This window comes from Ranitomeya variabilis, chromosome 3 (assembly GCF_051348905.1).
Source record: "Ranitomeya variabilis isolate aRanVar5 chromosome 3, aRanVar5.hap1, whole genome shotgun sequence".
Lineage (NCBI taxonomy): Eukaryota > Metazoa > Chordata > Amphibia > Anura > Dendrobatidae > Ranitomeya > Ranitomeya variabilis.
In genome coordinates, this window is record NC_135234.1 from 353,241,016 (window position 1) to 353,267,465 (window position 26,450).

Below are 26,450 nucleotides of genomic sequence, written 5' to 3' on the forward strand. Positions count from 1 at the left end.
TGTGTCTGTGATAGATGGGGTTGTGCGAGATCCAGGGGGCTGAACACCAGGTTCCCGTACTTCGCAGTTAATGAGGAGTTTCTCTATCGGGTCACTAAACAGCAAGGGGAAATGTTAGAGCAGCTGTTAGTCCCAGGACCTTTTAGATGTAGGTCGCTAGATCTGACCCATTCTCCTGTCTTAGGGGTTATCTAGGCATAAATAAAACCCAAAAGCAAGTCCTTTAGAGGATCTACTGGCCTGAGTGTCACAGAGAATTTCTGCCGATCCTGCCCTACCTGTCAGCTAACTGCTCCCGTATACCACTTCCGCAGTCCCCTAGTTCCATTACCCATTATAGAGGTCCCTTTTGACCAGATTGTCATGGACCTGGTAGGACCCCTAGTTAAGTCCACCCGAGGCCACCAATATATCTTGTTGATCATGGACTATATGACATGGTACCCAGAGGCGGTCACACTAAGGAACTCCCCAGCCAGGAGTATAGCCCGAGATCTAGTCCATATTCTCTCCCAGATGGGCCTGCCCAGGAAGATTCTGATGGACCAAGAAACACTGTTCATGTCCAAGGTAATGAGAGATTTGTGTAAAGCTCTCTAGATTACCCAACTCAGGACATCTGTGTACCATCCACAGACAGACAGCCCCGTGGAAAGATTCAACAAGACCTTGAAGTCTATGCTGAAGAAGGTCATGGAGAAGGATGGCTGACACTAGGATTGCCTGTTACCATACCTACTGTTCTCCATTAGAGAAGTCCCACTGGGCTCTTCGGGTGCGGGTTCTTCAGTGTATCCTGCAGACCTCTATGGTTGTCACTGCCGGCTTGCTGTGAGCACTGCTTGGTGGTAAACGCTGATAGCAAGTGAGTAATTCTGCTACATACATGCAATCTGATCATCGCCTCTATGTAGCAGTGCCGATCGGGTTACTATTGAAGCACGCCAAAAGTAAAAAAGAAATGTTTTTAAAAAATATAAGCAAAAAATTAAAAAATATAAAAGTTCATAACACCCCCCTTTTGCCCCATTCAAAATAAAACAATAAAAAAAATTCAAACATACAAATATTTGGTATTGCTGCATTCAGAATTGCCTGCTCGATCAATAAAAAAAGGATTAACCTGATCACTAAATGGCGTAGCCATAAAAAGTAAAAACGCCAAAATTACATTTTTGTTGCCATGACTTTGCAATAAATGCAATAATGAGTGATCAAAAGATCGTATCTGCACCAAAATGGTATCATTTAAAATGTCAGCTTGGAGTGCACAAACAATCCTTCACCCACCCCGAGATCACAAAATATGGAGACGCTACAGGTATCGGAAAATGGCACAATTTGTTGGTTTTTTTTTAAGCAAAGTTAGGAAATTTTTTTCACCACTTAGATAAAAAATAACCTAGACATGTTTGGTGTCTATGAACTCGTAATGACCTGGAGAATCATAACGGCAGGTCAGTTTTAGCATTTAGTGAGCATAGTATAAAAGCAAAACAAAAACAACTGTGGAATTGCACTTTTTTTTGCAACTTCACCGGACTTGGAATTTGTTTCCCACTTTCTAGTATACGATATGTTAAAACCAATATTGTTGTTCAAAAGTACAACTTGTCCAGCAAAAAATAAGCCCTCACATGGCCATATTGATGGAAAAATTAAAAAAAAGTTATTCCTCTAGGAAGAAGGAGAGCAAAAAACAAAAATGCAAAAACGAAAATACCTCTGGTCACGAAGGGGTTAATATAACTACATTGTAACTTATACGGTTTGTTAACGTTTACGATTTTATGTTCTTTGTAATTTGGTATGAATAATTAGGTCCCACAGGTTTAATACTTCCGTGAGATCTTGGTAGTACAATATTTATTTGCTGCCACCTTATTTTTCCTTCTTACATCTGATTAAAGTGTTCCAGTATATTAAGTACAGAAAATGGTTCACTAACTTACAATAAACATTGCTTGGCTGCTGAAAGTACATTTTTCAATAAGATCCCTGGAGGGAGTGTCAAATTGTTAGATACTAATTGTTAATGACAACTAATGTTTCCACTGAACATAGATACAGAAGATGTCATAGTGGAGGGAACAAAGGGTTATCATTATAACCACTTAATAATTAAATATATTATCCTGAAGAAAGTACACAAATAATTAAAATATCATCAAAGTAAAAAAAAATAGCATGAAGAATATAAATGTTGTTAATTTAGTAAAAATGTTGTGTCTAGCTTTGATACAAATCAGAAAAAAAGCAAATCTTTCTTTGAAAATCATTTTTCACAGGGAAATTATCCAACACAAACAGTTTTCTTATTTAAGAGACAACATAAGCAAAATGTTATAGTTAAAAAAAATTAAAATAATAAAAAAAAAAAAAAAATCACTAACAGGGCTGATTCATCTCCAGTCAGTGTTGAAGAAAAGTCTGCTGGAGTAAATCTTGGCAAATTCATTAACAAACACACGCTTTAATAAATTTGGCATATCATCAAGCTTCTCAAGAGCAAAAATCTGAAATCTAGCCAGTGTACATTTCTGCTATAATTTCTGGCATAAATTATAGTAAATATGGGGCAGTTGCTATCCCATTTCTTTTGTCAACTCCACATAATGAGAATCTGTCAGCAGTTTCTTGCTATGTAATCTGAGGGCAGCATGAAATACGGGCTGATACACTGATTTCAGAGATGTGTCACTTATTAGACTGTGTGCTGTTGTTTCAATATGCACCAGGAAATGATCACTCTCAGGACTATAGTTCATGTCAGCCCTGGTCTGATCACGCCCCTTCCTCTGATAAGCAGCTCACTGTCAATAGACAATGTAGACAGAAATCTATAGGGTGGGCAGGGCTAGCTTTCTGAGCTCTCATACATTCTACTCCTAAAATCTCTGAATGTGTCACAATTCCTGCACCCAGTAAAGTAAGTAATACATTGTTGGAATCAGGGTCTCTTTTTTTACATCATGCCGCTCTCAGATGAGGTAGAAAATACCTGGTGACAGATTCCCTTTGAACAGTTTTTGCATAAAGGATAAAGAAAATCTTTAAATCATGTGTCAGCTTTTAGTAATTTAACAGTAAATTGTATTTTTGTTTAAGTGTTTTAGAATATCTGCACAAAGTATCGATTTCTTAATTGTAAAAATTAGCGTTGAGCGAAATGGATCGGTCATTTTCATAAATCGCCGACTTTTAGGCAAAGTCGGATTTCATGAAACCCGAACCGATCCTAGTGTGGGATCGGCCATGCGGTCGGCGATCAGAGCGCCAAAGTCGCGTTTCGTATGATGCTGTTACCGCCGTTTTTCATCCAATGAAGGAGGACGCAGAGTGTGGGCAGCGTGATGACATAGGTCTCTGTCCCCACCATCTTAGAGAAGGGCATGGCAGTGATTGGCTTGCTGTCTGCGGCGTCACAGGGGCTATAAAGGGGCGTGCACGCCGACCGCCATCTTACTTCTGCCGATTTGAGCATAGGGAGAGGTTGCTGCAGTTAGTCAGAAGCAGGGACAGAGTTAGGGAGGAAATATAAACCCCCAAACCGCTTGTGCTGGAGCGATTTTCACTGTCCCACACCACCTTTTTGTGCAGGGACAGTGGAGGTCGTATTTTAGTGCAGCAGCTGCATAGCTGTGTGCACGGTGCTGTACAAACCAACTGCTTTTTTCAAAGCAAAAATCCTGTTGCTCCTTTCTGCACAGTTACCTGTCTTGTTTACTTGTCTACCAATTTTTTTGTTCAGCAGTCCTTTTTATTGCTGCCATACTTGTCCTGAGATCATTGTAGGAAGCGTGTTATTGCAGTAATTTTTATTTATTTATTTATTTTTATAATAATTACAGCCACTTTCTGCCACGTTCATAGTGTTGTGTTATACCACTGGGCCAGAGTTGTGGTTCAGTGTCTCCCCCCAAAAGTGAGATAGTAATTCTCACACAGTTTGTATTCTGCTGTACTGCTAGTGTGTCGTATATCAGGCAGCCACTTTCTGCCACGTTCATAGTGTTGTGTTATACCACTGGGCCAGAGTTGTGGTTCAGTGTCTCCCCCCAAAAGTGAGATAGTAATTCTCACACAGTTTATATCCTGCAGTACTGCTAGTGTGTCATATATCAGGCAGCCACTTTCTGCCACGTTCATAGTGTTGTGTTATACCACTGGGCCAGAGTTGTGGTTCAGTGTCTCCCCCCAAAAAATGAGGAAGTCTGGTGGAAGAGACCGTGGGCGGGGGTTGCCAGCTGGTACTGATGGTGGTGGTGGTGCTGCATCTGGTGGTAGTGGCAAAAGCACAGTAGCACCTAAGGCTGGAGGTGTTGAGCCTGCATCATCGTCTGGCTACAGAAGGCCTCGAAGGCTCCCTTACCTGGGATTAGGAAAACAGCTTTTAAAGCCGGAGCAGCAGGAAAAAGTTTTGTCTTTCCTTGCTGACTCAGCCTCTAGCTCTTTTGCCTCCTCTTCCCAAAGTTCAAAATCTAAGAGCAGCCAGTCGTCAGTGGATGCTTCCGGTCCAGAAAAAGACGTTTCCTTGTGTCCTTCTCCCAAACCAAAAGTGAAGGATGCGTCAGGTGACAATACAGGTTATTCCATGGAGCTCTTTACACATACCGTGCCAGGGTTAGAAAGGGAAATTGTACACTGCCCATTACAAGAAGAATCGGACATGGAGTGCACTGATGCACAGCCACAGCTAGATTATGATGCTGTTCCATTGACTCAGATCACTACATTGACCTCGCAGTTTCGTGAGCCAGAATCTGACCCTGATGAAACTAGGGTGCCCTGTACCGAATGCTATAGCACCGGCTTACACGGTGACACTGAGGAAGGTGCACATGACATTGTGGAGGAGGAGGTGATAGATTACCAGTTCTTGACCCAGATTGGCAGCCATTGGGGGAAGAGGGTGCCGCTGGCACTAGCTCACAAGCGGAGGAGGGTTATCCGCAGCAACACCAATCTACATCGCAACAGCTGTCATCAGCCAGGCCCGTATCAGGCCCAAAACGTGTGACAAAAACAGTTTTAGGACAGCGTGGCCAACCGCTGAAAGTTGCACAGCGTGCAATGTCTGAAAAGGAATTCCATAGTAGGAAGAGTGCAGTGTGGCATTTTTTTGACCAAGATCCCAATGATCAGTCTAAAGTGATCTGTAAGAAATGCTCAAAGACCTTTAGCAGAGGGAAGAATCTTCTAAATTTAAATACAACGTGCATGTGTAGACATTGGTGTTGAGCATTCCGATACCGCAAGTATCGGGTATCGGCCGATATTTGCTGTATCGGAATTCCGATACCGAGATCCGATACTTTTGTGATATCGGGAATCGGTATCGGGATCGATATTAATGTGTAAAATAAAGAATAAAAATAAAAAATATTGATATACTCACCTCTCCGACGCAGCCTGACCTTACCGATGTAACCGGCATCTTCCGTTCCTAAGAATGAGCGCTTGAAAGACCTTAGATGACGTCGCGGCTTGTGATTGGTCGCGTGAGCGGTCACGTGACCGCCACGCGACCAATCACAAGCCGCGACGTCATCTAAGGTCTTTCAAGCGCTCATTCTTAGGAACGGAAGATGCCGGTTACATCGGTAAGGTCCAGGCTGAGTCGGAGAGTTGAGTATATCAATATTTTTTATTTTTATTCTTTATTTTACACATTAATATGGATCCCAGGGCCTGAAGGAGAGTTTCCTCTCCTTCAGACCCTGGGAACCATACAGGATACCTTCTGATACTTGGTGTCCCATTGACTTGTATTGGTATCGGGTATCGGCGATATCCGATAGTTTTCGGGTATCGGTCGATACTATCCGATACCGATACTTTCAAGTATCGGACGGTATCGCTCAACACTAGTAGACATTTAACCAGCATGCACTTGCAAGCCTGGAATAATTACCAAACGTCCTGTACCGTTGGTGCACCAGGTCAGAATGAAGGTAGTCAGCAACGCTACATTGCTTCCCTCACTGTAAGCCCACCGGTTTGGACACCACCAGCAGCAAATGTGGAGGGATCGTCGCAAGGGCAAAGCAGGCAGGGAATCAGAAGGTTATTGGTAGGAAGCACTGTATGTAGGCCAACATCACCAACTGTCTCTCAATCTGCCATGTCCACCACCACCACCGCTAGTTCCACCATCTGCAGTTCTCCTGTCCAGCTCACCCTAGAAGAGACTCTCATGAGGAAAAGAAAGTACTCATCCTCTCATCCGCATACACAGGGTTTGAACGCCCACATTGCCAGATTAATCTCGTTAGAGATGATGCCCTACCGGTTGGTCGAAAGCAAAGATTTCAAAGACCTGATGGCCTACGCAGTTCCACGCTATGACATACCCAGTCGCCACTTCTTTGCGAGAAAAGCCATCCCAGCCCTCCAACAGCATGTCAAAGACCGCATTGTCCATTGTTGTGAATTCTGTTGTGGGTTCTGCTCTTGGGCTCCCTCCGGTGGTTATAAGTGGTAGTGCTGCTGTTTGTCCTTCACAGCAGTTATCAGGTGCTTCTACTTTGGATGGGGCTATTTAGTCTGGCTTCACCCTTTAGTGAGTGCCAGTTGTCCATTGTTTTTCTGGAGGATTCACATCTCTGCTTGGTTTCTCCTGCTGGATTGTCCAAATCATCAAAGATAAGTCCTGGCTTTGTTTTTGCAGTCCACATGCGGTGGACTTTATAGTTCAGTGAATTGCTATGTTTTTTCTTGTCCAGCTTTGTCTGTGTAAGGATTTATTCAGCCAAGCTGGAAGCTCTGGAGTCGCAGAGTTACCCTCCATGCCTTTAGTTAGGTGTGGAGATTTTTGTATTCTCTGTGGTGGATTTTTGTAGTATTTTAATACTGACCGCACAGTACTCTGTCCTGTCTTTTCTTTCTAGGTAACGTGGCCTCCTTTGCTAAATTCTGTTTTCAGTCTGCGTTTGTAATTTCCCTCTCCTCTCACAGTCAATATTTGTGGGGGGCTGTATTTCCTTTGGGGATTTTCTCTGAGGCAAGATAGTTTTCCTGTTTCTTTCTTTAGGGGTAATTACTAGTCCTCTAGCTGTGACGAGGTGTCGAGGGAGTGACAGGCACATCCCACGGCTACTTATAGTTGCGGTGTTAAGTTCAGGGTCTGCGGTCAGTATAGAGGCCACCTACTCCAGAGCTCGTCCATGCTGCTCCTAGGCCACCAGATCATAGCAGTCCATGCACTGAGGCAGTCTGTCAGTGGAAAGGTGCACCTCACCACAGATGCATGGACCAGTAGGCATGGCCAGGGACGTTACATGTTCATCACGCCGCACTGGGTTAATGTGGTGGATGCAGGGTCCACAGGGGACAGCCATAGTGGGACAGTTCTACCTAGCCCACGGTTTGGAAACAGTTGGCAGTAGGCGTTCGACACCCCTCCTCCTCCTCCTCCTCCAGAAGCGACAGCTCGTCCACAGAGCGCAGTCGCCTGGCAACTCCATCCGCAGCTGCCAGTGTTGCACACGAGGTGTCTCATTATGGAACAGCTAGTGGTAAGCGTCAGCAGGCTGTGTTGGAAATGAAGTGTTTGGGCGACAACAGACACACCGCGGAAGTACTGGCCGAGTTCTTGCAGCAAGAAACTGAGTCATGGCTGGGCAGTGTACATCTTGAGGCAGACAAGGTAGTCAGTGATTACGGAAGGATTTTTATGGCTGCCATAGCCCTTTCACAACTTAAACACATACCTTGCTTGGCTCACACTTTGAACCTGGTGGTGCAGTGCTTCGAGAAAAATTATCTGGAGTTACCAGCCCTGCTCATGAAGGTGCGAAAACTTTGTTCGCACATCCGCCGGTCGCCCGTACACTCCAGCCGTATGCTGAACCATCAGCGATCGCTAAATCTTCCACAGCACCGCCTAATTATAGATGTTGCAACAAGGTGGAACTCCACACTGCACATGGTTCAGAGGCTGTGTGAACAGAGGCGTGGTGTCATTTATTTGTGGGAGGATACGCATACACGGGCAGGCAGTTGGATGGCAGGCATGGAGTTGTCTGGTGTGCAGTGGTCAAAGCTACAAGACCTCTGTCAAGTCCTTCAGTGTTTTGAGGAATGCACACGGCTGGTAAGTGCAGACGACGCCATCATAAGCATGAGCATCCCACTTATGCGTCTGCTGATGCAAAGTTTGACGCACATTAAGGAGCAGGCGTCTGCAGCCGAGGAGGAGGGAAGCCTTGATGACCGTCAGCCATTGTCTGGTCAGGGAACTGTCCAGGACGAGGTGGCGGACGAAGAGGATGAGGAGGAGGATGATGGGGATGAATATGTATGGGAGGAGGGAGCTTCTCAGGGGGCAATAGAAACTGGTGCCATTGCAAGGTCTGGTACAGGTTTCTTGCGGGACACTTGTGATGTAGATTTGCAAGAAAGTGCTCTTCAACCCAGCACAAGCAGTGAATTGACACCTGGAACATTGGCCCACATGGCTGAGTATGCCTTGCGTATCCTAAAAAGGGACCCCCGCATTATCAAAATGATGACCGATGACGGTTACTGGTTGGCCTGCCTCCTGGATCCACGCTACAAAGGGAAATTGCAAAATATCATGCCACATGAGAACCTAGAGCAAATATTGGCTACTAAACAAGCAACTCTTGTAGACCGTTTGGTTCTGGCATTCCCAGCACACAGCGGCGGTGATGGTTCTCACACGAGCCATAGGGGGCAACATGGCAGAGGTGCTAGCGGTGCAGAAATCCGAAGTGTCGTTGGACAGAGGGGTTTTATGACAAGGTTGTGGAGTGATTTTTCAATGACCGCTGACACGACAGGGACAGCTGCATCGATTCAAAGTGACAGGAGACAGCATTTGTCCAGTATGGTTACAAACTATTTTTCCTCCCTTATCGATGTTCTCCCTCACAGGTCATTCCCCTTTGATTACTGGGCATCTAAACTAGACACCTGGCCTGAATTGGCAGAACATGCATTACAGGAGCTCGCTTGCCCTGCTGCCAGTGTGCTATCAGAAAGAGTCTTTAGTGCTGCTGGTTCAATACTGACCGAAAAAAGGACACGTCTGGCTACCCAAAATGTTGATGATCTAACCTTCATTAAAATGAACCAATCATGGATTTCAAATTCTTTTGCAACACCTTCCCCTGCTGACACGTAGCTTTCCTTTAAAAAGGTCTTGCTTTTGGAATTCTCTTACTGACTGCTCCAATTCCTCCATTTGCTGCTGCTGAATGTCCACCATAGGCCATTTTTAACACCTCACTAAATGGGCTGACTCCCCCCACGGGCCCGTGGTCACCACTTGGCGCAAGCACCCGTTTGCCTGGACAGGTGGGTGTGCCCACTTTTGGCCGACGGCACTGGCACAGGGTCCCTCATAGTACAATTAAGTGTCTCTGGCGGTGGGGTGCACACCCAACGTCAGACACACCGTCGTAATATGAGGGGCCCTGGGCCAGTACCGCCGCCCACGAGAGAGTGTTCCCCCCCAGCTCAAACAGTGCTCCACCGCTGTTTAGTCGGTGCTGTTAAATCCTTCAATGGCACTGCCGATACAAATTGAGAGATGATAGTAAATATATACAGGGACCATGCCCTCCATTTTGACCTGTGAATACTGTGCGCGAACTTCCACTATGTGGTACTCAGCAGAGGAACCCACCCCTGTACGTTGCTTTGCCACCTGTTTATTTACGAACATTTTTTTGGCAGACATTTAGCCCGCTTTACTATTTTGGCCAACGTACTGTGTCAGCCACTTATTCCAGTTGTCCTCCACCGAACAAAGCAGTGCCACCAGTTTACTCCTGTTACCAGTTTAGAACTGCATAGAGCCTACTTTTTTATTTTAGGCCTAGTAAGTCTGTCTGCGCCACTCATAGCAATCGTCCTCCGCTGACCAAACCAGTGCTGCCTGTGTACCCCTGTTACCCATTTTAAACTGCATTGAGCCAACTTTTTTATTTTAGGCCTAGTAAGTCTGTCTGCGCCACTCCTACTAATCATCCTCCGCTGACCAAAACAATGCTGCCTGTGTACCCGTTACCCATTTTGAACTGCATTGAGCCTACTTTTGTATTTTAGGCCTAGTAAGTCTGTCTGGGCCACTCCTACCAATCGTCCTACGCTGAACAAAACAATGCTTCCTGTGTACCCCTGTTATCCATTATTAACAGCATTGAGCCTACTTTTTTATTTTAGGCCTAGTAAGTCTGTCTGCGCCACTCCTACCAATCATCCTCCGCTGAACAAAACAATGCTGCCTGTGTACCCCTGTTACCCATTATTAACAGCATTGAGCTTACTTTTGTATTTTAGGCCTAGTAAGTCTGTCTGGGCCACTCCTACCAATCATCCTCCGCTAAACAAAACAATGCTGCCTGTGTACCTCTGTTATCCATTATTAACAGCATTGAGCCTACTTTTTTATTTTAGGCCTAATAAGTCTGTCTGCGCCACTCCTAGCAATCGTCCTCCGCCTAACAAAACAATTCTGCCTGTGTACCCCTGTTACCCATTTTTAACTGCATTGCGCCTACTTTTTTATTTTAGGCCTACTAAGTGTCAGTATTCTGGGTTTTCCAAGTTACCTTGTGAATGATTTTGCCCTTCGTTAAGATGGAGTTTGCTGTTTTTGTCTGCCCTACTTCCTGTTCATTTGTTTAAAACCCGGGTCAGGTGTCAGCCTCTCTGCTGGAGTATTCTGCTTGGTTTCTCCATCAGCTCAGCTGCTTGTCTGCTGTACTTCTACCCGTGGCTCTGGACATTCTCTGCCTATGTAAGTTACGCTCTCAGTCTGTTGGCTTGGGAACTTAACCCTTGGTTCTCTCCTCCGGGTAAGAACTCTGTTTTGGAACTGTGTTTGGGGCTTTGCTGCTGGACTTAGACTGTGTTTTGCTACTTAATCCTTATTTACTCCCCCCGGTGGGAGCTACTGGAAATTACATCAGTATAATTCTTTATGTGAACTTGTTTCTGGACTTACCCGTGTTTATGCGACAACTGAGATAAACTTGAGAACTTGTTTCTGGACTTACCCGTGTTCATCCCACACCTGGGATTAACGTGAGGACTTGTTTCTGGACTTCCCTGTGTTTACTTCATACCCGGATTTGACTCTTTCTGCACCAGCTGTGTTTGGATCTGCACGTCACCCGTCTCACTCACCTTGCCAAGGACTTTGGCCTAAGAACTCTTCTGTTTTGCTGTATATGGCTAAGGGACTTGTTTCATTGCGAGTTATCAGTATATTGTTTGTGTGTTTTTGCTGTGTTACAAATACACTATTTTGCACTAAATAAACCCGTCTCTGTCTGTTCATTGCCCCATGCTACCAGAATCTTAGAGTTCCTACAATAGTATTACACTAAGTCTGTCTGGGCCACTCCAGTCCTGACAATCGTCCTCCGCTTAACAACGCTCTGCCGCCTGTGTACCCCTGTAACCAATTTTAAACTGCATTGAGCCAACTTTTTAAATTTAGGCCTACTACCTGTGTCTGTCTGCGCCACTTAATACAGCTGTCCTTCACTGCACAAAGCAGAGCCTCAATTTGCAGCCGATATCACATATTAAAGTGCATTTGGCCTACTAGTTTGGTTGGGCCTACTAACGGTGTCTGCCGCTCCTTGCTGTTCTCCTCCACTGAACAAAGCAGTGCTGCCTGTTTACTCCTGTTACCAATTTTGAACTGCATTTAGCCTACTTTATTCTTTGGGCCTATATCTGTATTTTCTCCTCATCCTGCCCATTGCCCAGCCACTGCTAGATGAGTCTGCCGGTACATTGACCCAGACCACTACATTCCCCTTGCACTCTACATAGCCAGTATCTGACCCTGCAGAAAGTCTGGTTCCCCTTCCCGCATACTATGCCACCTTACACGGGGACAAAGAGGAAGGTGCAGATGAAAGTGCAGGTTCCTTCAACAGGTGGGGGGGCATACTCGTTGGCGACGTCACTGGCACAGGGCCCCTCATAGTATGCAAAAGTGTCTCTGCCGGTGGGAGGCGCCCCCGCCGTCAATCACAACACCGTACTTTGAGGGGCCCTGTGCCAGTGGCAATGCGAACGAGTGTGCCCCCCCCTGCTTGCTCAGGATCACAGCACTTGCAAAGTTGAAATACTTACCTCTCCCTGCTCCATCGCCGTGACGTAGTCCACGTTTCCTGGGCCCACGAAAAACTTGAGCCAGCCCTACTCCCCCCCCCACAACTGTTGCCAAATGACCCCCAAATTTTCAATGGCTAACTATTATTATAAGGTAAATTAAGATTGACAAGCTTAAGTAACAAGAATTGATGTTTTTGGCATTAAAATGGGCTCTGTTGGTGTTTTCCTGTCCTCCACTCACTGCAGACTTTGATTCTCCATTGACTTGCATTGGGTTTCGTGTTTCGGTCGGATCCCCGACTTTTCGAAATAATCGGCCAATTTCACCCGACCCGACTTTTGACAAAGTCGGGTTTCGCGAAACCCGACTCGATCCTGAAAAAGTAAAAGTCGCTCAACCCTAGTAAAGATCGTACTCACTCAGGTGCGGCAGGAGGAAGACCGGAGGTGCGTTTTTTTAAAATGTCCTTAGTCAGGTTCTGCTCCCTCAGGCCTGTGGGCACACAGGCTGGGCAATGTCCAGCACGCAGGTTCGGTCTAGAGCCACGCACACAGGAGGGCTTTTCCCTCTCCAGACACAGATCATGTGCCAAACAGCAGCCTCCATTATGTAGGTTGTAACCACACCCAGAGGTGAGGTATGTGGGTAGCCAAACCCACCCATCTCTCATAGCTACCTGCAACCCTGACCCAGGTGCACCAAACGACAACTTAGTGCTTACGTGTACTAAAAAAAAATACTCCGGGTTACATCACAGGGAGCAGCCATCCCTGTGACACATACCTCCCATTGATTACGCGGCCATTAACCTCCTTACAAATATATCACCTTTACACAGCAAACCAAACACCCATTCTGTTATGCCGACCACAATATTAGACAATCTTATTAATTTGAGATAGTTGACCATGCAGTAATTATTTGCATAGCGAAGATCCTAAAACTGTTCTATTATAAAAACATGACGACCGCCTTCTAAAGACAATGCGAACAGTTTTTCACAGATTGTGTCAGTTATTGTATCTTAGCTCAATCGAAATAAATGGGGATGAGATTACATCTAACGCACCTTTTTCACATAATAAATAAGGGAAAAAAGACAAAAGAGCATTTTGTGACAGTGCTACTTCAGAAGAATATGTTTATTCTTTCATTTTCTTTATATTTCAGTAATGTGTTTATGACTTGACATACTGAAATACACCAATAATATGATTTTTTTTTTATATTAAGATACAACCTTTTTTTGTATTTGATTGTAAATAAAATAATTTTACTTGTTGCTTTAAAAAAATATACAAGATAAAATGAATAAGTAACAAAATAAATAAATAATGTATTTGTTTTATTTTAATTTCTGCACTGTCCACATAGGTACGAGGGTTTTTTGTCTTTAACAAACAGGTCTTGCAGGGCTATGTTGTATTTTAATGTGGGTATACACCATGCCTACAGTCAAAATATTGTTTGCAACATTCAGTTTTTTGTATTCCCAAATTCATAGTGTACAGGTTTCCCAGTAAGTAATACAAAATGCTTCTTATCTTTCAGCAGCTTGGAAAATGTGTGATAAAGAGACAAAGTAGCAACATTCAAGACACAATGTGCTTGAAACAAAAAGATGCATGAGTTTCAATGAAAGAGATACTGTTTGTTTGGATTGGCAGGCAATTCTGCTTTCTCTGTCTTCATGTTTATTGACATTCTGTGAGCATTTGGACACTTGCGATAAGAACAAGGCCTTTAAGCAGTGGATCACCACGAAATGACAGACCCCATGAGACCCAAAGTTGAAGACAAGGCAGTAAAACACTTAATTATGTCACATTTAATAAGCCAAAGGGAATGAGAATTACTTGGATGTGCGTTTCCACACTGAAGAATTTACTGCTTAAAAAGAAACAACGAGCTCTATCGTACTCCTTCCTTCAAGAGTAAATCATCACAGCTATAGTCAAGGGAACCATATTTCTTTGTTTCAGTGATGCCTGAAGTAGATACTCAAAATTCAACAGCTTCTATGTTTGGTGGATTTTGGAATCAGAACAAATAACTTGACGCAATTAGATATTCAGACTTTTTCTAGCATGCCTCCTCTTTGACTTAGAAGAAGATTCTTCGAGAGGCTAGAACAGTTCCTATACCTCGTCTCCATTCTCTTTCCTAGTTTCCTTAAAACCCTTTGTGATGACACTGTGGCAGTGAAGAGAGTTTGGCAAAGTCAATTGAAAAGCTGCTGCTTATTCAAGAAAGGACTAAAATATTATAGATGAAGAAATTATATGCTAATTCCCATCTCAACTGTTAATGGTTAAGAGTCGGACAGTTATTTACAACATTCATCTGGACACCACTGGATCCCCATTGGAGATGGTGCTGTGAAATCAGGGAGCCATTCTAGTTTTATAAATCCTATGAAACAAGGAACTGCAGAAAAAGAAAATCTTGCTGTGCTACACTGTTTCCCTAACTTCTATCAATTTCCTATCAATCACCAATGAATCAGTGTAACTCAGCTACTCCAGACTTATTCTGTAGCTCCACCTCAAGTAGTAGGAGCAGGATGAAGTAATTCTCAGTAATACTCAACCATGAAAAGTGATCCATCTATGTAGAGCAGTCAGAAAAGGATAACTGTAATACAACATAACAAGGCCAAAAAGCTTTATTACAGATATACTTGTTAATAGTGTGTGGTATTTATTTTTAATTTTCTTTACTGGAGCACACAGCTTAGAGGTAACAGTGCATGTAAGTGTACGTGGGAAATTACTGAGTGATGGTAAGCGGGTGATTGAGCATCTGAATAATGGATGGGGACATACTGGGTAAATGTACCAGAGTAGGTACATGAGCTAGTGAGTCAGAGCATTGCATTACTAGGGCAAATTGGCTCTTCGAAGAGGAACAGAACTTGAACTCTAGTGGTACCTATTGAAAGCAGCAATCCTAAAAGTCAATATTGAACCTTTAACAAGCATCGCCATATGACTTAGCATATGGCATAAGGCAAGGTTCATTAAAGGGTCAATATTGACTTTTAAGAATGCTACTTCCAATAGGTGGCACTAGAGTTCAAGGCCAGTTCCTCTCTAAAGAGACAAATTGCATATCTAATTTACCAAAGGAGCATTGCGTGTCATATAAGTATCCTCAATCTGACATGCCAGGCCTGGTATGTCACTCTTCAAAAGGAAAATCCTTAATCCTTATATTACTGGGGCAGACACTGTGTACAGAAAATTTTTTACTTCACCCCCACATCTGATCACTGGGTCGCTCTTGTTATCTCCACCTCAAAAACATTTCTAGAATTCAACCCTTTCTTACTTTCGACTCTGCAAAAACTCTTACTGTTTCACTTATTCATTCTCGTCTGGACTATTGTAACTCTCTACTAATTGGCCCCCTCTTACCAAACTCTCCCATCTCCAATCTGTCCTGAATGCTGCAGCAAGGATCATATTCCTCACCAATCATTATACCGATGCCTCTACTTTGTGCCAGTCATTACACTGGTTACCCATCCAATCCAGAATCCAGTACAAACTTATTACCGTCACTCACAAATCACTCCATGGCTCAGCACCACCCTACATCTCCTCCCTCGTCTCAGCATACCACCCAACCCATGCCCTCTGTTCTGCTAATGACCTGAGGTTAACTTCCTCAATAATCAGAACCTCCCACTCCTGTCTCCAAGACTTTTCATGTGCTGCACCAATTGTTTGGAATGCAATACCCAGGTTAATACAATTAATCCCCTATCCCCACAGTTTTAAGCATGCCCTAAAAATGCATTTGTTCAGACTGGCCTACCACCTCAGCGCATTAATCTAACTAATAACTATCACTGTGTTGCCCATTCAAAATTTTAACCATAACCAGGTTCCTCGTATCATGTTCTCATACGCTTTATGCAGTTAATAGCCCTCTATGTCTGTACTGCTACATACTTAGGCTGATAACCGGTTCATGCAGCATTACATGAACACCCGATTCTTACACTACGCCTGGTCCGAACAACGAAAGCAATCATGTCTCCCCTATTTCCTCATAGATTGTAAGCTTGCGAGCAGGGCCCTCATTCCTCTTGGTATCTGTTTTGATCTATGTGTTTATTGTTATGCTGCAATGTCTATTGTCTGTACAAGTCCTCTCTAAAATGTAAAGTGCTGCGGAATATGTTGGCGCTATAGAAATAAAATAATTATCATTATTGGTATAATCTGCATTTGACATTCCCTTGTAATGATATTTCTGTGCATCGGAGCTGGATGATGGACAGGGTCTTTCCTTCATGCTCTGGCGCCTCCATCTGCCTCGTGTGTTAGAGTTCTCTTGAGTTCTCAATCAAGCGCCACCCACTGTATGCAGACCGCTAGTATTGGAAAGATATGACTTGTAGATGTGACTGTACATGCATCCTCAATAGTGATGAGCGAGTGTGCTTGCTACTCAAGATATCCGAGCATGCTCGGGTGTTCTCCGAGTATCTTGGGTGTGCTTGTAGATTATGTTTGTGTCCCTGCAGGTGCATGATTTGCGGCTGTTAGACAACGTGAACACATACAGGGATTGCCTGTTTGTTAGGGAATCCCCACAAGTATTCAGGCTGTTTGGCAGCCGCAAATCATGCAGCTGCGGGGACACAAGCATAATCTACGAGCACGCCCAAGGTACTCGAAGAACACCCGAGCATGCTCGGAAAACTCGAGTAATAAGCACACTCGCTCATCACTAATCCTCAATAGCGCCATTTTCTTGAAGACCCACTGTTTTATCAGAGACAACACAAATTACTGCGCCAGTGAAGATATGAAATAGGAGGCAGGTCACTGGTGGAGCACTGCTCTGTCATTCAAACACAGAAGGCAGACAGAGGAGCCAGAGCAGGAAGAAAAGACTGTATCCACAATCCTGCAACGATCAATGGAAATATCATTAAAAGAAAATTTGAAATGCAGATAAAACAAAAATCACAAAATGGATTTCTGCAACACAGGTATCATTTTAATCAGAATCACAGCACAAATGTGGCCATACATTTACTTTACTTAGCAAAATCCTGCTGACAGGATCTCTTTAAGTGATAGCTCCTTAGCTCTGGATAATGCTATATGGACGAATAGAGACAAATGAAAAATTACTGTAGAGACATGATTAATACCCCCTAATCACTCCAGCAAATTCTTAGAGTTTACTATTGCTCAACTGATGATTGATGAGGGCTCATGAAGGCAAGCTGTAACATTGCTTGTAACAGATGGGTCAATAAAGAGAGTATTTTTCACTACTCTGGAGTGATGCCGATTTTTCCTTGTCTTCTATGTTGAGGTATTATCAGTTGACTTTAAAGTGTCAAAACCTGAGGCTGTGTAAGGGACATAAGGAGGTGTCCGTAAATATTACTCGTAATGTCTTTGTAAGTGTCCATGTTGTGCATTTCCCTGGCATGTAAATGTACTGCTTTGTTGATAGAGAAAGCGTAGTTCCCTAGTTTGTCCACTAGGTGGGGTTAAAGAGTTTCAGCAAGTAGATGGTTAATGTGGGAGGAGCTAGTGACAGGGTTCAGAACAGCTGAGAATTTGAATCAGTTGGGCGGGGAGCACCCTGTCAGGGCAGTCAGCTCTGCATCAGCCCCAGGTCCAGTCAGGCAGCATCAGGGCCAGGAAGGCTACAAGAGGAAGAAGGAAGGCATTGAAAGTGTCACTGACAGCACAGTATAAGTGGGACTGTGGCTGTAGGTGATAGAAAAGAACTAAGCAGTAAGGACAGGTCACTCAGAATGTGGCGGCTTGCTAAGTGGATGGATGTATTCGTGACCAGGGCAAAATGGTTTAGAGGAATTCCTACTAAAGTAAGACAGGGCACAGAGGAAGCTGGAGGACCAATGAGCATGGTCCGTTCCGAAAGCGGGCTTAGTAAAGATGAAGGAAAGACAGAGAAAGAGGAGAAGCTGTGTAATGCAAAGCCTGAGGTAAATGCTGACAAGGAAAGAGAGGAGACAGGGACAGAGAAGAAACTGTGTATTGTAAGCCTGCTGTCAATGCTGAAAAGAACCATTATGTGCCTGTTTCAAGTAAAGTTTATTGTTCAAAGGTTTAACGGGACTGTGACTCTGTTTATTCTGCTTCGGCTGAGGAAAACGTGCAGGTCTTTTTAGGAAGCCTCAAGGGAAAGGAGCTGGAGGTATGCTGACTGAGAGTCGTGGAGTGTATATGAGGGGAGGTCAGGGTGTGCAAGAGACTTTTACCTCAGCCACGACTACCTCCCTGGCTGACCCTTACAGCTGCACTACAGAAAGATTCTGATGGCATTTCCTCCTCTGATTTGTGTCTGTTATATGGACACCTTGTATGAATCGGAATAACATGCCTTAATTCCGATTTACAATCTGCCTGTATCCTACTTTATGAATTGGTTTTATGTGTGAATAAACTGTGAACATTGATGTATATCATGATTTGAATGTTACTTTTAGAGTCTTTAATTATATTAACTGTATTCAATTAGTTATCATTTGTCCATTGACATAATATAGCATACACTATAGTTTAACATACTAAAATTGTTTTCCATGTTTCATTTTATTGCTGTTGAAAACCAATGTACCATCATGCAAATTAGTAAAATGTATGCAAAAAACACATCATCAATGAAAGCCTTTTTCACTGCACCGCAGAATTTTATACACTATAAGTGCCCTCAGTTTTATGTGATAGTTACACTAAACTGAATGGTAAATCAATAGGCTTCATGCACTATTTCATTAAGTGCAATATTTCTTTACGAAATTATACAGTATATGACATTTTCTATTGAGATTCCATTTTGGTATTCCCTTACCCATTTCCTGAAATGATAACTTCCCGAGGCTGAATGTTTATAGAATGTCAATAGAGCAGAGGAGATATACTGTATTTTGCCATATATTTATAGATCTGTATGGTACATTCAGTTGCACCATCAAATGTATGAAACACAGGTTGTTAGTTTTATGCACTAGTCCTATTATGTTTTGGGCATACAGTTGAGCATATTACATTTGTGTATGTATTAGGAGATAAGAATAGCGATTATGGAGGAAACAGGTTGTGCTCACCCTTGTATGTCATATATCATTAATTTGAAGTTAATTACCTGGTCAATCTATAGCCAGTAAAGAGTCTGTTACAGAAGAGACGTGGTAGAGGAGCATGGGGAGAGGTGAAAAATCAGGCCAATGAAATTTAGTATGTATTGAAATGGTGCAAGTGGGGATGTGACAGTTGAAAATGTCACAGTTATCTAGGCAGATTATGATGAGGGCATGTACTATTGTTTTCCGCTTTTTTAAGGTCACAGTGGGAACATATTAAAGGAATGCTTTATGTCAACAAAAGGCCAAAGAGAAAGACAACAGCAACGACTTTAAACAAGCAAATGTTGCTAACTTCCTCCCCATCAATCTGGGAATGTTTATTTGTAAGAGATTCTCAAATGTGGGATCTGTTCTCTTTTATAAATGTTCAAAACATCAGTCAGGTGTGGTGGGTTTATTTGAGTGATAATTAGCATTGGTTGTATTGTCGTCCCCAAAATGTCCAATATTGACCCATACAATCTGCTATGTGTTTGTGACCATTGACATATGATTGTTAGAATGCTTTGTATGGGGACCTTTGAAAAACCATTCTCTTCTAGTTTCTTCTCCTTTCTCAAAGACACAAGAGTTACAAAAGCTTACTTACTAGTGGTTTATTAGTCAGAGGTCTGCATGTTGATTCCCAACTGGAGGTTCTATTCTCCGGAGGAGCCTAGTATCCCGAATTTGTAATAAATAATTGCAAAATTCAGCAACATGTAGGACCTCATTATGTTGAATGCCAAATTTTATAGATAAACAACTCAGGTCATATGCAATATGGTATGTTAAACAGAAATTAATGTCCACTTATTACAGAAACATGTGAATCATAGTTCATTAAAAGCAAAGCATCACATAAACACTGTGGGCCGTATATGTTAGGCATGTGCACAAGGTAAGAATTTGGTGTGTTTTTTACCTCAGAATTTGCAAGTCAAAACCAGGAGTGTGTAAAAAATACAGAAGTGGTGTTGGGTTCCTATTATATTTTTTCTCCAATTGTTCCACTCATTTTTTTGGCTTACAAATAGTGAGGTAAAATACTCACCAAATACTCAATGTGTGAATGTGGCCTTAGGCTACTTTCACACTAGCGTCGTTTTGCATACATCGCAATGCGTCGTTTAGGAGAAAAAACGCATCCTGCAAAATTGTCCACAGGATGCGTTTTTTCCCCATAGATTTACATTAGCGACGCATTGCGACGCGTTGCGACGTATGGCCACACGTCGCAACCATCGTGTGACGGTTTCGTCATGTTTCGGCGGACCGTCGGCACAAAAAAACGTTACATGTAACTTTTTTTGCGGGACGTGTCTGCCATTTTTGACCGTGCATGCACGGACCAAACTCCGCCCCTCCTCCCCGGACATTACAATGGGGCAGCGGAAGCTTCGTAAGACTGCTTCCGCTGCCCACATCGGGCATCACGTTCACAACGAGCGTCGGCACATCAGGCCGACGCATAGCGACGGCCCCGTGCTGACGCTAGTGTGAAAGAAGCCTTAGAGTCCATCACTCTGACAATGTGACTCAAATACTCAGCTACCTATAACTGTTGTAACACAATTTTCCTTATCTCTTGCTTTTCAGATAAGTGGCTAGTCCAGTGATTCTGTACAGCAACCTTTGGAGCATTGTTCTGAGAACACGTTTGATAGGTCAATCCCGGTTATGTCTCATTCTCAATTACACCAGTAACTCAGTAGCGTCATCGAGTGCGAGACATAACTGGGAGTAACTTATGAAGCATCATTCTCAGACCAACTCTCCATAGGTAGAAGTGCTGAATCAGAGCTGCCAGCTACCTCCAGACCCGGTGGATCTGAGCAGTGGTGTCATCAGTAACTACACCGCTCATCAGAGTTGCCGAGTCTCATAGAGGACATCGTTTTGCACTCGTCCAATTAATATACTTTCGTGAGTGAGTGAGTCCTTACTCTCAGGAGCTGTGGTGGGGCTAAATCGGGGCCAGGAAAGAATAAGAAGGTGGCTAGTAAATATCTTACTACAGGCAGCGAACAGACATTATAATGAAAGCTGATATACCTATTAATGGCGGCAGTAAAGGGTACTTAAACCACAGCGGCGCTTTTTAATGGCGCTGAGGTTTAAGTGTATAGCGCCCCCATGTTGGACCGGGGGTAGCCGAGACCCCAGAGAACATGATTCGGATAGGTTTTTACTGATCCCGGTGTTGCAATCGCCGTTATTAATGGTATAACGGCAACCGCAAAAAAAAACAGTCAGATTTTCCATTTAATTTCTCTCTCCTCTGATGTGATCGCACATCAGAGAGAGAAATAGGGTTACCTGATCCCGCGATCACCTCCCCAGTACCTCTGGTGTCCAGGCATCCCCTCATGAAGTCCCCTGCACCGCCGGAATCTTCTTCCAGGAGAAAATGGTGGGCACATGCGTAGTGTGCCTACCTAGATCTGCCTGCCGGCACCCGACAACAATAGGAAAATTTTTCCTGTTGGTTCATTTTGATCAATGTGATAGACCTTATCACAATGATCAAAATATAAAAAATGATAAATAAAACTCCCCTTTATCACCTTCTTTGTAAGGCCGGTTTCACATTTGTGGTTGTGTCCGCAGCGTTTCTTCCGCAAATATCCGCATGCGTTTTGTATTCCTATATTTAACATTAGGGACGCATGCATCTGCGATCGTTCGTGTTTTGCCGCGTTTGACAACGCATGCATCATTTCGTTGTCTGCGGTTTGGCGCGGTAAATGCTACATGTAGTAATTTTAGAGGCGTGAATTTGCCGCCTGGAAACGTATGCGGTCGATTGCGTAAGGAATGCGCCAAAAAACGCATTGCTGTCTATATGAACGCATGCGTTCACAAGCACATGCGTTTGCTTGCGTTTGTGAACGCATGCGTTACACCACAGAAAAACATGTCTAGACACTAATTAGTCACCCCCCACATACAAGGTGATAAAGGGAGAGAGTGGACATTTGCTGGTCACTACTCAGCAGACAGCCAAGCAGAGCAGACAGACCACAGCAGACAGCCAAGCAGAGCATACAGACCACAGCACCTTGGAGCAATCCAGCCTCTGAACAATGTGAGTATATCCTAGCCAATGCCTCTATTTTCTATTTTCTATTTTCTGTCTCTACATGTCCTAATTTCTGCCATTTCTTTCTTTCTGCATGCATCAGAATGTCTTCTTCTTCTTCTGATGAGGATCAAACGCCTGGGCCTGCACAAGCGGAAAATGTCAGCGAAATGAGTACTCACCTCCTCAGATTGGTAAGTATTCACTGTCACATCTACACATATGACAATTTTTGTTTTTCATTTTTTTAGAGCTCTTCTACTGCGGCAGAGACTGGGCAGGAGCAGCGGAGTCACGGTCGGGTGGCACGGTGACAGCGTGTAAGTATACCTGGCTGACTGTTTATTGTATCCTCACTTTACAATTCTTGAATCTTCATTTCTTTACTTATCTCTTTCTTTCCCTTTTGTTTCTGCACTAATTTTTTTTTTACTTTCAATATTCATGCCATTTCTCTGCCTCTGTTTTCTTTCTTCCTTAGTGTCTCCAACATTAATTTCCTTTTTTTTTAGGTTCCAAAACGGGATGAGGACCTCATAGACAATGACCACCTCATCTCCCTGGTCCATGAGCGAGTCCCGTTGTGGGACACCTGGGATCCACTGCACTCCAAAACATGACGATCCGGCGCCTATGGAATGAGGTGGCCGCAGCGTTGTGGGATGGCTGGGACAATGCCCCAACTCGGGTCCGAACTGCATTTGGTAAGTATTGCAATGCAGTGTGTTGCAGCCAAGACCTTGGCCGTGCTCACACAACTGTGTATGATGAGAGAAAGTCATGAAATTTTCTCTCAGCACACACAGTTGTGTGAGCACGGTCAAAAGACCATTGTCTAACCATTATGTTTTGTTTTTTCAACAGTGGCCAAAGTCAAAACACGTTGGCGATCAATGAAGGACTGCTTCAACAAGGACCTGCGCCAAGAGAGCCGTGTTCCCAGTGGTTCTGGAGCAAGGATCCGAAAATACAAATTGCATTTTTGAGACCGGTCCTTGGGCAGAGAACGTAAGTATGTTTTTGGTGAAAAAAAAAAGATGTTTTGTAAAGCATTTGGCTGCCGTCACACTAGCATTTTTTGGTCACTATTTTGCAACAGTATTTGGAATCCAAAATCAGGAGTGATTGCTAAATGCAGAAGTGGAGCATATGTTTTTATTATACTTTTCATCACATAGTTCCACTCCTGTTTTTGGTTTACCAACAGTGATGTAAAATACTGAGCAAATGCTGACAGTGTGACGGCAGCCTACACAACAGATTTATAGTCATCAAGTCAAGTGTCAGAAATAATGAATTCATGATGCACAAATTAATGGCTCATGAATTCATTATTTCTGACACATGTCCTGGTGAGTATAGATATGCCTTGTATCACCTCCATCGTCCCTTCATGTTTTTCATCAGTATTTGGAATCCAAAACCAGGAGTGGTTGTTAAATGCAGAAGTGGTGCATATGTTTTTATTATACTTTTCCTCGTACTGTAGTACTCCTGATTTTGGCTTGCAAAGTCTGATGTAAAACTCTGTCCAAATACTGCTAGTGTGACCTCAGCCTTAATCTCTATGTTTATATTCCACAGGACTTTGCGTTTTGTAAATGTTTGGTCTTACATTTTTTTCATTCTTTTTTCACAGCACATGGACCATCACTGTTGGCCCAGGTTCTGGAGTGGTCCTTCATCAGTCAGCCACGGACCCGTCCCAGCCATCCTCCAGCGCTGCAGCAAGTGGGCCTGCCACACTAACTGGAGACCAGGAAGCTGGTCCATCAGGTGATCCCCTTCCCCAGTCCTCTGCCTCTGCCCATTTTTTTTGGGCTCCTCCTGGCAGCGGCAGAGGGCCACGGACAGGTAACTCATGCCCGAGTTTTTGCACTTGAGCTCGGTCTTCCACGAGGGACTCAAGGCGATGGGTGACTGACTGGATACTGCCATTAGGCATATGAGTACACGTATCCAGGAGGTTACCACAGCCCTTGCCCAAGTGAAAGCCGACCTCCAGAGGCCAGCACATCATTTTTTAATCAAATTGAACAGGGCATGTCGGAACACCTTACTCCCGATCTCCAGATTAGTGTTATGCAGGCCTGCAATGCTGCTTACGTGCAGGCTATGCAGCAGCGTCAGTATTTCCAGCAGACAGTGGGGGCATTTCCACCTGTGCCCACACTGTCATGCTTTACCTCAATGCCGACCTCTGCTGCATACCACTGCAGGGCCACCTCCATTCCAAGCACTGCCGGACACCACTATAGCACCACCACCATGCCGAGTGCTGTAGGACAGCCCACCACCACCACCATGACAATCGCTGCTCCTGCTTGGACCTCCTCCAGTGCCACCACCATGCAGCAGCCGCAGGATCCTGGCATGGCCTTCACTACTGCCACCACAACAGCAATGCCTCTGCCGGACCCTGGCCTGGCGTTCCCCGCCACCACCACAACAGCAATGCTGCTACTGGACCCTGGACTGGCATTCCCCGCCACCACCACAACAGCAATGCCGCTGCTGGACCCTGCCCTGGGGTTCCCCGCCACCACCACAACAGCAATGCCACTGCCAGACCCTGCCCTGGCATTCCCCGCCACCACAACAATGCCACTGCACAGGCACACGGACCGTGACAGGTCGGCCACCATGGCCAGGCCAATACCAATGAGCCCAATGAGGCTCCCAGGACAGCTGCGCTGATCCAAGAAAGGGAAAGGCAAAAAAAAACCAAGACAATAGCTATCCCTCCCCCTCACCTCCCAATGTGTCTGTAATGTCTGGTTTGCCTCACCCTTCCAGTGTGTCTCTGCCCTCTCATGTGACTAGTCCAGTCCCCGAATTTCCAGACCCCAGTAATTTTATAGCACCTTCTCCAGCCACCCCTGCGTCGTCCACAGTTAGCCAGACCTCACAGCTCCACACCCCCCAATTTCGTCAATCAACCCCAAGCAGGCGCAGTTAATTTTTTATTTTAGCTTGTTTTGTTAAAATAAATAATAATGTTTTTTGCCCCCAATAAGGTTTGGTTAATTGTGTATTTCGCCGCCGGCAACACACACCGTGCGCCAAATCCAAAAATGCACCGAACACTTTTTTTTGGGCCACCTCCTAGCTCCAGTAGTTAGTTAGTACAACACTGAAGCTTTGTGTGTTTTTGGTATAGAAATATGAGGTTGCCCAAAAAAAAACACTTGTATTTTCTCCAAAACCTATTCTTTCTGTTTACTCTGTGACTTTTTGTCGCAGACTGAAGACAAAATGGTGGTAATACACAGCTGAATACACAGCAGAACTATACTCAACAGGTCGTGTCTTCAAAAAATCATTAGTTATGACACCTGACCTGGTGAGTTGAGAAATGCCTTGTATTACCTCCATTTTATCTTCTTTGTACATTAAATCTATTTCACACAAAGTGAAGGGACGATGGAGGTGATAAAAGGCATATCTATACTCACCAGGACATGTGTCAGAAATAATGAATTCATGAGCCATTTATTTGTGCATCATGAATTCATTATTTCTGACACCTGACTTGATGACTATAGATCTGTTGTGTAGGCTGCCGTCACACTGTCAGCATTTGCTCAGTATTTTACATCACTGTTGGTAAGCCAAAACCTGGAGTGGAACAATGTGAGGAAAAGTATAATAAAAACATATGCACCACTTCTGCATTTAACAACCACTCCTGGTTTTGGCTTACAAATACTGATGTAAAGTGCTGAACAAATACTGCGACTGTGACGGCACCAAACAGCCATCGTCTCTACAGTCTGCGTCAAATAGCTACTGTTGAACCGAGTCAGGACGCAATGATGTCAGCAACCTAAGGGCCCCTTCACACTGTGCAATCAAAGTCTGAACGAGCGTTCGATTTGTGACGTTTATCCGTCCTCGTTCCGAGGTTGCAAAGTGTGACATGGCGTTACGATTTGCGACGCAGCCCAGCATCGTACGATGTGAAAGAAAGAGCAGAACTTTCTTTCGTCGTAAATGTCCCGCTGTGGCGGTCGAAATCGTAGTATGTGACGGCGGTCATACGAGCTCGTAATGCGACTACGTGGGTTGGGCTTCCGCATACCTGTCTCCTGATTGGGCGTGACGTTTTAGCACGCCCATGCTGGTAATACGTCACGCTCGGA